This window comes from Periophthalmus magnuspinnatus, chromosome 24, assembly GCF_009829125.3.
Source record: "Periophthalmus magnuspinnatus isolate fPerMag1 chromosome 24, fPerMag1.2.pri, whole genome shotgun sequence".
Lineage (NCBI taxonomy): Eukaryota > Metazoa > Chordata > Actinopteri > Gobiiformes > Gobiidae > Periophthalmus > Periophthalmus magnuspinnatus.
The window spans coordinates 7091693-7105061 of record NC_047149.1 but is presented as its reverse complement, the minus strand read 5'-3'; the positions used below and the strand labels follow the sequence as shown (position 1 = coordinate 7105061).

Sequence of the window (13369 nt, the reverse complement as noted above, 5' to 3'; positions counted from 1 at the left end):
TATCGCACATTGAAAAACAACCTCAAAGAACCAAAGTGCTTCACATAAAAAGTCAGCAAAAAATACAGATAAAGCGATACGTGGGCAAAGGACAATAAAACACAAAGACGTCCTGTCGGGCTAGTATTAAATGCCAGGGAGAAGAGGTGGATTTTCAGTCTAATCTTAAAGTGTGTTAAAGAGGGAGAAGATTTATAAAAATATTCATGTTCTCTGGACTAGTCAAACTCTAAATCACAAACGAAAAGACCTTTTTAAAAACCAAAACAGTGGCATAATGAAATCAAAATGTCTGATTTGCATAACTGATTCTTTACTTCACAAAAGACATTTGGTTGACAGTGTTCTTGATGTACAGTCAACTACAGAGCTAATGCTACCAACAATTAGCATGCTAACAGCGCACTTCCTGGATTTGTTCTTATTTGAAAGGTGCTATGTAACTTTTCCCGTGGAGACGATGCAATACGCTAGCCACCGCGACAGCAGAGTTAAGCAGTTACAGGGAGTTTATTGCTCAAAAATATGTGTCTCCATTATGGGTAAGTTTAATGCCATGGTGCGGAACATTCCACGCAAACCATAGACTGTATAAAGAAGTGGATTAGGCCAGTGTGACGTCACCCGTTAGCGTTCGGCTCCAGTCAAATGAAGCTCATCGCGGCTAGAAGTTGCAGGGACAAATTTGGAGCGGACTTCCATATTTGCAATTCCTATCGCGTGTATCATAGCAACCAAAGAGCCAATCTGGAGCGGGGGGCGGGAAATAAACATGCAAGGACCAAGATTTTAAGACCAAAACGACAAGCCTGACAGCAGCAGCAGTTACAGAGAGGCCACAGGTGTCTCATGCAAAATAAATTGGAGCGTGGCGGCTAGCAGGTTAGCTATGTCCATTTATATATACAGTCTGTCAACATCTCCACGGAAACTAGAAGGTTGCGGATTCTGCACCAAAATGTACCAGGCTGAAGAACCAGTGCTCTAACCAAACAAAGCCAAATAGCAGACTGACTAACCCATCTGCTGGGCCTGGAGGAGTCTGGAGAGCAGGGACCCCAGCAGCTGTCTGATGAGCCAAATGCCAACCAAATACCACCACTGTCTCACCACGCACCGTCCAATCATGTAGATCACAGACGCCTTCCCCGCTCCTGACAGACCCATCAGATCCGAGCTTTTCAAACGGAGCCGCGGAGATGTGATCATGACTGTTATCAAGACAGCCATCTGCAGACGGCATGATATTGTTTAATCTGAGTAACAAGAAAATATGGAAATGGAAATTCACTAATCATCTTATTAACGGGTGGTTTTAGGTGTAAGAGACGCTTGCAAAATGCTGTTTAGAGGTCCTATACACACACACACACACGCCGTCTACATCTCCAAACCTCAAAATGCTCTGTTCCACCTTGTGATGTCATGAAGTGGTAGTTTAAGTTACCTTTACTTCAGCAGAGATTGGCAATTCCAGGGCTGAAAAATGTCCAAATGATTCTAGTGGAGGTGTATAGAGTTTAAACACACAGGGACGTATCACCACATGACATCACGAGGTGGAACAGAGTGTTTTCTGTTTGAGAGAAGAAGGATTTGGCTGTTAAACATGTGTGAATGAAACAAAACGCAACTCCAGGTCTGTTTGATCTGTTATAATGTTTCCTCATCACAGAGAATAGCGTAGTACGGGACCTTTAGAGGAACCTTATGTTGGTTTCTTTGTTATGTTTTAGGTTTAAAGCAGGGGTGTCCAAACTTTTCTCATTAAGGGCCACATATAAAAACACAGACAAAGCTGAGGGCCGATAGAGGGCCATAGACTGGTCACGAATACAGTGAATACTTCAAATCTGTGTTATTATTACAAGTTAGACTGAAGCACTAGACTTTTATTCATGTTTACATCCTCAACTGGACACATTAAATATTTGATATGGGCCACCTGGAAGCTTGAGGGCCAAGAAAAATTGGTCTGAGGGCTGCATTTTGCCCCTGGGCCACAGTTTGGACATCCCTGGTTTAAAGCAACTGAATTTCAGCATTGAACTTGCAACCCAAATGAGAGACTCGTGAGGATCGTTCTGTGTCTTATTTGATCACATATTAGTTTAAAATTTGTTCTGCCGCAGTACAGATACAGTGTAAAAGCAGCTCTTCAAAATGAGACCATCTAATTATACAGTGTTTTCTTTGTTTCAACTTAAAAGTAAGGCCGCTGTTAGCATGCTAGTTGTAGGCTATTTAGCAGAGATGCGATGCAAAACTCCGCTCTGGCCCCTGAAAGTTGTGAAACGTGCTCATGAACTCATTGAGATAAATAATCAGGACGCTCAGAACGTGTTAGGAAACTGAGAAGTAAGTGCTGCAAACAAATTTAAAATAAACTACTTCTGCTTCCACTTTTAACTTACAAAGATAATATTGGACATGGCTTGAATTGTAGCACAAATTCTAGAAAATATCATGTTCTGTTCACTTTTTTTTTTAACTCTTGAGAATTTCTAAAGTTAAAAAAAACTGTGGCAGACAAACACTTGAATAGTTAAAGAAACACTCAGAGTCAAAGTTCTCCCAGTGTTAGTGTTAATACCATAGACTGTATAAAGAAGTGGACTAGCTTGGGGAAAGAAAGATTTGTCTGTTATTAATGTCCATATCTTGATTTATAGACACAATAGTGAAATAAAAACACCAGGATCATGTACAGCGGGTTAATACGAACATTTTAAAACCAAAATGACGAGTCTGACAGCAGCAGTTACAGAGAGAAGGGTGACGGTTTTTCAATAGAAAGTGAATTTGAGTCGATGGAGCTGGAAGTGTGCGCATGATCACTTCCTATTCGGAATGCGGCAGCTAGCAGGTTAGCTATGTCCATCCATTTATATATACAGTCTATGGTTAATACACATTAGCCCATACGGTATTTTTTTTATTAAAACGCACAATCAATCTAAAACATGTTCTAAAACGCATGAGTTCAGGTTACAGTCTTGTCTCAAATGCTAACATTCCTGAAGTCGTTTTAAAATGCATCCATAGAACTGAATTTTTATTTCACAACATATTACAAAAAAACCCCCAAAACTACCACAGTTTGAATATTTATTAGTTACTGCACATTTAAAAAATATTCTATATATAAAAACCATGCTCTGTATCGACGGAAAATCCTAATAATCCTTTCTGACGTGATTAGCAACTGACGCAAAACGGCGCTCCAACCACTTCCTCCTTCAGTCCTGTTGTTAGCGCCTATTCAACATGCTAGCTAGCTTCCCCACTCAAACTCTATATTGAATTAAACAGTTCTTCCTCAGTGTCGTGTGGCTTTCTTCCCTGACAGGCAACAAAAAAACTATACGAAAGAAAAAAAAATAAAACATTTAATAAAAACAACAAATATAAAGCATTATTCACGAACATTGCAGAGTCAAAACACCGTGATGCTTGAAATTAGAATGGGTTTTCATGCAGACCGAGGGCTGGCTGTGCAGGTGACAGGACGCCACTGGAAAGGACAAAAACAATCCCAATGCTATTTTAAATACAAGTACAGGAACAGGGGAAGGGTGAAGGAAAAAAAAACAAATGGACGTTTGGGTGAGAGAGAGACAAAGATTTAAAAAAAAGAAATAAGAAAGAAAGTAGAAACAGTTAGGTGGTGGTGGTGGTGGTGGAGGTAACTGATGGGCCAGTGTTTAATGAAGGTATTAGAAAGTGGAATAAAGTTGGACAGAAGAAGAGAGGATGAGGAAGACAGAGAAAGAGGGAGAGGAAGACAGACAGAGAGAGGAGAAGAAGACAGACAGAGAGAGGAGAAGAAGACAGATAGAGAGAGGCTGTAGTTAAACAGGGAAAAGAGAGGGTGCACAAGTGTGTACGAAGGGGGTGAGACAGGGAGGAGAGTGAGAGAGGGGAACACTAGAGAGGAAACAAGAGATGAGGGGAGTAGTGGAAGGGTTACAAAAGAGAGGGGTTAGAGTGAGAGAGAGTAAGAGAGAGTAAGAGCCAGAGAGAGCAAGAGAGTGTAACAGAGTAAGAGTGAAAGAGAGAGAGTGAGAGTAAATGAGTGAGTGAGAGCAAGAAGGATTTAGAGAGCAAAAGAGAAAGAGTGAGTTAGAGAAAGCGAGAGTGAGTTAGAGAAAGCAAGAAAGAGTGAGAAAGAGAGTGAGTGAAAGCGTGTGAGAAAGAGTGAGAAAACGAGAGAGTGAGTTCGAAAAAGCAAGAAAGAGTGAGAAAGAGTGAGTGAAAGCGTGTGAGAAAGAGAGAAAGAGTGAGAGAAAAAGAGTGAGAGCATGCGAGAGAGAAAGGGTGAGAAAAAAGTGAGCATGCGAGAGAGAAAGAGTGAGTGAGAAAGCGAGAGAGAGTGAGTGAGAAAAAAAGTGAGAGCATGCGAGAGAGAAAGGGTGAGAAAAAAGTGAGCATGCGAGAGAGAAAGAGTGAGTGAGAAAGCGAGAGAGAGTGAGTGAGAAAAAAAGTGAGAGCATGCGAGAGAGAAAGAGTGAGAAAAAAGTGAGAGCACGCGAGAGAGAAAGAGTGAGTGAGAAAAAGAGTGACAGCATGCGAGAGAGAAAGAGTGAGAAAAAAGTGAGAGCATGCGAGAGAGAAAGAGTGAGTGAGAAAAAGAGTGAGAGCATGCAAGAGAGAAAGAGTGAGAAAAAAAGTGAGAGCATGCGAGAGAGAAAGAGTGAGTGAGAAGGGGAGAGTGAGAGAGAGTTAGGGAAAGAGTGAGTTAGAGAGGGCGAGAGAGAAAGACTGAGTGGAAGACCAAGAGAGTGAGGGAAAGAGTGAATGAGAGAGAATGTGAGGCAGAGAGAGTGAGAGTGGGAGGGAGAAAGACTGAGTGAAGAGAGAGACAGAGAGAGATCCTTTACAGACATAATCAATTTTTCGGATGTTTATCGTTAAATCAGACCTATTCTGCAAAATTGACTTTTTTCAGAGCTTTTAACCGTGTTATAGTCGTTTCCTTCTCATTTACCCTCTGAAGTTGTATTTGGAGTGATTCGAGCATGTTTGAGTCATCTTTAATCGCTTATTTTCAAGACGCCATTTTGCAGCTCCCATTGGGCGCCGCAGTTTTGTAACACGAAAGGCAGAGATGGCGTTTGTAGGCGTGTCACGATGAACACTGTATCGACTTATCGTTCAGTACATGACAGATGGGACAGTCATTTCTGGGGGTCAACATTTATCATGGGGACTTTTTTTTTGCGGGACGTTTTAGTTATTTTTTCTGTTTTCATTTTTCTATGACTCATTTATAGAAACAAACTAACTTCTCAGCTGTTTCGTTCTGTTATTTATTCAATTTTTTTCCCCCAAAATCGTACATTTAGAACACGATTTTGAGACCATTCTGCTTCATGGTTTCGTTTTCATATTATCGTTTATCGTCTATATTTACTTCAGCAAGATGTCGCACTTCGAAATGTAGGGAGTAATAAAGAGAGAGAGAAAGAAGGGAAGAAGAAGGATAGAGGAGAAGTGAGAAGAACAGACCTCTATTACTCACGTGTGAATGACAGGACAAGCTCTCGATCTCTTTTTACTTTGGGTTTAGACTGTGTTACAGGAGCCCCCTTGTGCAATTATAGGCAAAAATTTAATTATAATCCTATTTAGTATGAAAATTAATTAAGTTAACTGAAAAATATTGAGTAATTCTGACATAATAACTCAGCAGCAACCATTTCTGTAGGAGATATGAATGAAAATGTGCCAAGTGAAGTTCATCTGCTGTGTTTTTGATAAGGGAACACATAAAAATACACAACAATCCTGAATTTCTTTGAACGATATTACAGAAAAAAAACAGAGATTCGAGAGTTTAAAGTCAAATTTAAAGCAACACTGCGTAACTTGGTGAGTTGGTACATCCCCTGACATGATTCGTTAAAACCACACTTTGGAACATTCTCCTTGGACATACATATACAGCCAGAGGGACAGCATTTTTCCATGGCGACAAGCAAATGAAGGCACTTTACCAGGTCGGTGTTAGAGTCAGGTTTGTGGAAATGCAAGCCCGCTCACAGTAAGGATGCAAGTTTTATTTTTTTGTTTTATTTTATTTTAGTCTATTTTCTGGCTACAAAGTTACACAATGAGGCTTTAAAAAGGTGCTGTACCCAATTTTTCCCGTCTTAAAACGTAAAAAACAGAACTAGCGCATTTCAAACAGTTTGTAACGGTTCAGAGTCATTCCTCACTTCCATTATGCAGAGACGGAGCAGTTTTGCTGTAGCGGTAAAGCTGACAACAAGCTAGCATGCTAACACACGCACTTCCTGAATATGGAGCAATAAAACGCTTCACGATTAGATGCAGACGGTACACAACGGACTTACTTTTACCTCAAGACCTGCTTATACAATATATCTGTACTGGGGCAAGACGACAGACTGTATATATAAATGGAACGGCTAGCAGGTTAGCTATGTCCAAATAGAAAGTGATCATGCGCGCGACTCTGGCTCCAACGACTCGAGCCTCGTCATTTTGTTTTTTTATTTCTCTATTGTGTCCCTAAATTAAGATATGAACATTAATAACAGACAAATCAGGCGCCTTCTTTCCCAAAGTGTCAGCACCTACTAACATTAGCAACAGGTTTGATTGACAGTGTTGCTAAGAGCCCACTCTCTTCTAAACCAGCAGTGTGGTTTAGAGCCTCACTCCGGATTGGCTCTTTGGTTGCTATGATACGAGCTCAGAATTTAAAATATGGATCTCCAAATTCATTCCTATAACTCACTTAGTCCACTTCTTTATACAGTCCATGGGCAAGACACATTTTGCTCAAATCGAAACAAATCAGGTACAGGGCCTTTAAATAATCCAGAAAAATCTAAAAATCAATCAGAAAAAGAGACAAAAAGACACTTCACCCACCACACAGACAGGGACACCCATCTACCCCTGACTTCACCTGTCACCTACAGCAATATATATGCCCTCTTTATTTATTCATGAGTAGATTAGGGCGACTAACTCAATCAATCCGCCTCCAGTTACCAGGCCTGACTGTATTAGATAACATTAAAGATGCATAAGTTGTCCATAGGAGTTAGGTTTCCTGCACATCAGCAAATGCCATTCAAATGAGCCTCTCACAGCGGGGAATTGGCTTGAAGATAGATCGAAATACCGGTGGAATTTTGACGTGAACGCCAAACAATGAGATGGTAATTTATGGCCGGAGCATAGACTTGTCAATGAAAGAAAAATCACTGGGAGGCGCGTGAGAAATCTGTGGTTTAATATGGACCGCAGACATTAAGTGATATGAATTATAAGAAGGGTGTGGAGGTATATGGGATTTTAATGGGTTTGTACGTCAGTGGATAAGAAAGTGTCAGAAATATGAGGAATGGTACACAGCTCTGAGCGGTGTATTGTGTAACATGATGAAAGAGTCGTGTCACTGGATGTTGCTCAGAGAGGTTAGCGTTCATTTAGTTTAGCTACAAGTAGCTTAAAGAGGGCGTATTTGACTTCTATGGGGTATTAACTGCTAACACAAAACAGATTTAGATCACAGTGTTACCTTGTGAAAATGCTGTTTTCAGTGAAAGTAACCTTTTAACATGTTTATTAAGTTTCACTTTCGTTTTTCAGTTTCCCCTCATGGGAGTATTCCTCGAGACTCAGAGCGTCTCAGAGCGTCTCAGAGCGTCTCAGAGCGCCTCAGAGCGCCTCAGAGCGTCTCAGAGCGTCTCAGAGCGTCTCAGAGCGTCTCAGAGCGCCTCAGAGCGCCTCAGAGCGCCTCAGAGCGCCTCAGAGCGTCTCAGAGCGTCTCAGAGCGTCTCAGAGCGCCTCAGAGCGCCTCAGAGCGCCTCAGAGCGTCTCAGAGCGCCTCAGAGCGTCTCAGAGCGTCCCAGAGCGTCCCAGAGCGTCTCAGAGCGTCTCAGAGCGTCTCAGAGCGTCTCAGAGCGTTGTTTGGGGACAGAGGCCTGTGGGTTCAGTATTAGTCAGAATCTTACAGCTAACTGTAAGGAAGGTTAAAAAAGGGCCTGGGAGAGATCACTGAATTACTCAAACATGCATGAATGACACATAAAACCTCTTGTTTTTATAAGGGAACAACGTTATAACATGGTAGAAAGAGTTTTGAAAATAAAATGTTGCATTAATACACCCTCTTTAAAGGAAATATATATCCTGCACTCTTACAGTTTAAACAAACTACAATCACAACTGAACCTGTGTGTCCAGAGCCTTAACCTGCAGATAAAGACACAAGTTTGTCTCATTCTCAGTTTATGGACAGGCCTCATGTAGAAACTCAGAACGTCCAGAATTGACTGACTGAGCTGCAGAGGCTGCACTAGCACTGATTCATGATTGGCTGTAGGTGCTGGGGTTTAGGTAGTGACCATTCAGATCAGAGAGAAGCATTTTAGTTTTAAAACAACTGGACTGATTTAAACCTAAAATCAGAACTGAAACTGGCAAAGACTTGAGCATGTTTCCCTCATATCAGGGACACAGATAAGTCAAGAAATTTCAAAATCTTACTTTCTTTTAATGGAGTTGCAATCAAATTGTGTTTCTCACATTAGAAAAAATCATATGAAAAATTATGATCGATCAGTATACATGTTTTATTTTTAGTGTTTTTGCCATGTCACCCAATCCAAAAGAAGAAAAACAACCCCTGGAAAGATGGTTTTTCCCTCAGTTGAATGAAGGTATGATGATTTTGTTGGTAATGGTAATCATCACAGCTATGACAACAAAAATACATTGAAAAAAGCTTAGATGCATTGTAATAAAAGGTTGATCAATTAACGATGTGTTGACAAGAGCCTTCAAAGCAGCAGTAAATGAACGAGCTTTACAGGGCCTTGATATAGAAAGAATCACGTATCACAGTATTTTCTGCACGGTCAATCATTTCTTACACGCCAGTCCAGTCAAACGCTTATGCAAGTAGGACGCACAACATGCCGTTACACTACTCATGAGTTTCAGGTTCCTGTTACATGCTGACGTTTAACAGCTGACCATTCAAAGGATATGATGTTTGCTTTGAATTATTAATTGCAACGGTCGCCTTAATGATCCTGAAACCATGGATAGATAGCGTTTACCATGGACCTAGCCCGAGATGTAGACACGGGTCCCCAGGCGTCGCACTGTGGTTGGACACTGCTCCTGACGGGTGGACCCAGCGGCATTGGAGCATGGGTCAAAAAGCAGAGGACGCATTTTCCTGTGAGCATAATAAAGTAGATACTATAACATGCTTACATTTACAGCAGATTTCCATTAAAAACAATAGAGTGATTCTGTGCACAGCTGACTGACAGAGCAGCGATCCAATGGGAAAAGGTTACATTTACTTGAGAAATTTAAACTTTAATCTTTTTGGCATAGTGTTCAGACGCAATAGTTTTATTTTCACTACTACTTAAGTCAAATATTTTACTCTAATTTGACTAAAAGTTATCATTACTCTTCCCACTGTGAGTAAGTCTACAAGGAGTGGTGGAACATAAAGTAAAAGTAGTAAAGTACTGCACTGAAGCAAACTTTTTAGGTTATCTGTGCTTTACTTAAATAAATTAGATACTTTTTACTTTTACTTTTTTTTACTTCACTACATTTTTGAACTGGAATGAAAAGTAAAAGTATTTTTTATTATAATTTACAACCTGCTGCAAAGGCTGAGGGTTTATTTTTAACACGTTCACAGTTGAGCAAACAAAAATATAACAACAGATAAATAAAAACAGCAAGTGATTCAACTGTTTCTGTTGAACAAAATTCAGCACAAACCTGTATCAAAATCACTACAATTGAAGCTTTATAAAGACCTCAAAATGTGTGCGAAATACTTTTACTTTTTGCTCTTTAAGTACATTTTTAAACAGGTACTTTAATACTTTTACTTAAGTCGATGTTTTCATGTGATACTGTTACTTCGGTATCTGTACATGTGACAAAAGCTTCATGTCGACAATACAAAATGAATCGAACAGGAATAATTACACTTTCATATATCATTTAAAACACCAGCTTTAGCGCGTAATTAAAAGCACTGTGAGATACCATATCCTCATGACCCATTAAGACCGCACTATAGTACTGACGGAACGCCTATACATTTATCACACACTATTAGACGCTCTTTAACATGACAATGGAGGGGCCTGCTGGGACTCATGACTAAAGCCTTCAACGCCAATTATGACTCTCTCCATCAGATGATCTACACTGAGCTCCACCGGGCCGCGCTCATACTGGTGCTTGTAGCATTAGCGGCTATCTGAAATCTGAAAGGGGCGAGAGACAAGCATGGGACAGTACTGAGGTTGATATCTTTGTTAAACTTGTATTGTGGCTTAATTGTTTGTCTTAAAAGTGACTATATAACGCAAAACTTACTCTTATAAAAGGTTTTAGCCATGTTAGACTATTGTTACGTCATCAAAAACATACCTGGAGTTGTGTTGTTTCATTCACGTATGTTTGAGTAACTCTTTATTATTATTCTCCAAAGCTCAAAATGCTCTGTTCCACCTTGTGATGTCATGAAGTGGTAGTTTTCAAGTTAGCATACCTTTTACTTTTAATTCAGCAGAGATTTTCCACATAATTCTAGTAAAGGTGGAGCACTTCCTGTATTACCTTGTGTTTATTGCCTTAGAAGAAGATGCCTTTTTAAAGTATAAGTGGGGTCACCTCTCCGCAGACCTGACTTGTAACTCAGTCTGGTGGTGCGTCTGCTGTGCCACCTGCTTGTCTCTACGGAGATAGACAAGTTTAAAGCCTTACTGTGGATAAGTCAAGTTAAAGCAATAACATATCCATGGAGGAAAGTAGATGGCAAACGCTCTACCTTCAAAAAGTTACATAGTGATGCTTTAAAAATGCTTTATCAAAACTGTTATTAGTCTAAGACGTGTGAGGGCAGAGAGACTAAATGGGTTCAACTTTCCCACGGGTGTGAGCATTGAAGAAATTAAATAATGCATAATCCGAAACTTATAAAATGACTTTGGCTGCGTTCACACTCACACACACATCATATAGACTCACATTACAGTCTAGACTTAACTGGGACTGAAACCTGGACTAAATCAATACTAATCCATGACTAAAACAAGACCAAACATAGCCAACATCATTCATTACGAAACCAGGATCAAACCAGGACGAAGCCAAGCGTGAACACAGCCTTGGATGCTTGATTTAACCCAGTAAACCTATAATTGCATGATGCTTTCACAGTGGGGAATTCTTATAGAAAAACAATGTAACCTGCATGTACACAGGGTATAGGCTACCACTCACTTTCATCCTTCAAACACATTGGCCCCTGGAGCATGTTAATCAACCCATCACTTTGTACAGCTCTCTGCAATGATGTCCCCAAACAGTCCCCATCTACCACAGCTCACATTCTGACCTTTACGCATTCTGGTATTACCATAACCCCTTAATGTATCGCTTATAACACACCAACCACACCTCCAGATAGTGAAAACAAACGCATGCCGGGGCCAGAGCTGGTTAGTCACCCCGTTTGGAAGCACACTAGCACCGGTACAGACGCTGGATCATTCCGCTTCACCATTACGCACAACCCCAAAACAACCATAACACTCGTGCGCCTTTATTTCCCGTGGAGGTCAAACGAATTTCACTCCAATTTCACGGCCACAACTCGCGTCAGCCACCCCACGCAAACGAGCAGACAGCTAGCCCCGAAAGCTACGCTGTTTTAGCACCGCCAGTCCCGTTATTTTGGCGCATACCGCTCAAGAGTCACCGCTAGTTAGAAGATGAAGCTATACCGGGTGAATACTGACTTGGATGTGATAGTGGAGCTTGGTGTCGCTTCATTGAACTGTTTGGGCATCCTTTTTAGCGTTTTTCCAGCACGTATTCCCAACCAGAGCAGGCGCTGGTTAAGTTAGGTAGCTAGGACGCACGCAAAACGCAAGCCGAGCGCGTAAAAACAACCAGAAATGCAGCAGATCCAAGCGGAACAACAGCGAATCCCGGCGTCTCTGGTCACCAACAGGCCCGGGGGATGTAGCGGGTTCTATCAGGACAGACACTGGCTCAACGTTTCCGCCATGCAAGCGCGTTATCTGCACGTACCTTGGCTGGACACGCTGCACCGGCTTTCCCCAAGCATCCGAGCCGGGGTTGGGGACGTTCCTTGCGGCGCAGTAGCTCCCGTGAGTCGCTCCACGGAATAGATGTTAGAAAGGTAGCCAAGGGAGCAGGGACTGAACGAGGCGGGCTGCGTGGAGACAGCAGCGGGCGAAGCGGTTCTGTGACGATCCGCTGGATGGCCGGTGTCAACAAAAAGTGCGAAAACGTGAGCCGTGCGCATCCGGGCGGCGCGCTTCAGAGTAAAGGAGGGGTTTGTTTTGGGAGTTTAAGGGGTAAAGATAACACGAGGAAGGGCGAGGTCAGAGGTCTGCTCGCGTTTGGTTACAAAGAGTCAGTTGTTTGGCCAAAAAGGATATATCTGAGTAAAGATGCGCAAAGTGGCACATTTTGGTGCAATAGGATAGTGCGCTCCTATTGTGGTGTTCATAGAAGACTGAATGGAAATAGACATATGACATGGTTAGAATCATTTAAAGGCAGTTTGGAGTTAATATATTTTTTAAATTGTTACAAAATGTTATGTTAAATAGCCTATTCAATGTGGGCTGTGTTTTGATAAAATGACATGCAAACACCAAGTTAAAGTTACATTCTGTCACCTTCTGATAACTATACATGTTATTACTACATTTTGTGACTGTTAATATTGCATATCTTAAAAAAATCATATTCTTTCTTTAATATCTGATGCTAAATAGTAATTAGCCGATAATACCACGCAAAGGAACTACTTTCATGACAGCAGCTCCACAGGTTTAACACAAAAACACACAATCCCCAAAATATTGAGCTTTTGTTTATATATATAGAATATATAGAATATATTTTAGTGCTATTTTAAGTGCACAAAATTGGCACACAGCAAGGAGTGTTGATATTCAGAAGACGTATATACTAACTGCAAGGCAAGATTATTTGTATGGCACAATTGGTACACAAAGTAATTCAAAGTACTTTACAGAATAAGAAAGGCATTCAAATCACAATACAACAAATTAAAATATAAATAATCGTCATAAAATTAACATAAAAGGAGAAAAGTGCACAGTAAAAACCTTTCAGTCATAGGTGAAAAAATAAAATTGCTTTTTGTACCAAGTCTAATTACAGAAAAAAATATTTATATCATAGTGTATTTGCTTTATAATATATATTTTTAAGCCTAAACAATGTCTGAGGTAGCCACATTATCTATTCATGTATAACTTCTATAGTAAAGCTTGAATGAGCT

At 40.7% G+C, this 13369-nt stretch overlaps 1 protein-coding gene across 1 annotated transcript in view; it reads right to left on the bottom strand.

The window, feature by feature from the left end:
• Nucleotides 1–12379, bottom strand: part of fut8b (fucosyltransferase 8b (alpha (1,6) fucosyltransferase)) — a 234379-nt gene extending 222000 nt beyond the window's left edge. The window contains exon 1 of the mRNA XM_033990801.2: nt 12121–12379. The gene's annotated coding sequence lies outside the window, so the exon portion shown is untranslated. The remainder of the gene's footprint in view (nt 1–12120) is intronic.
• Nucleotides 12380–13369: the final 990 nt, after the last annotated feature.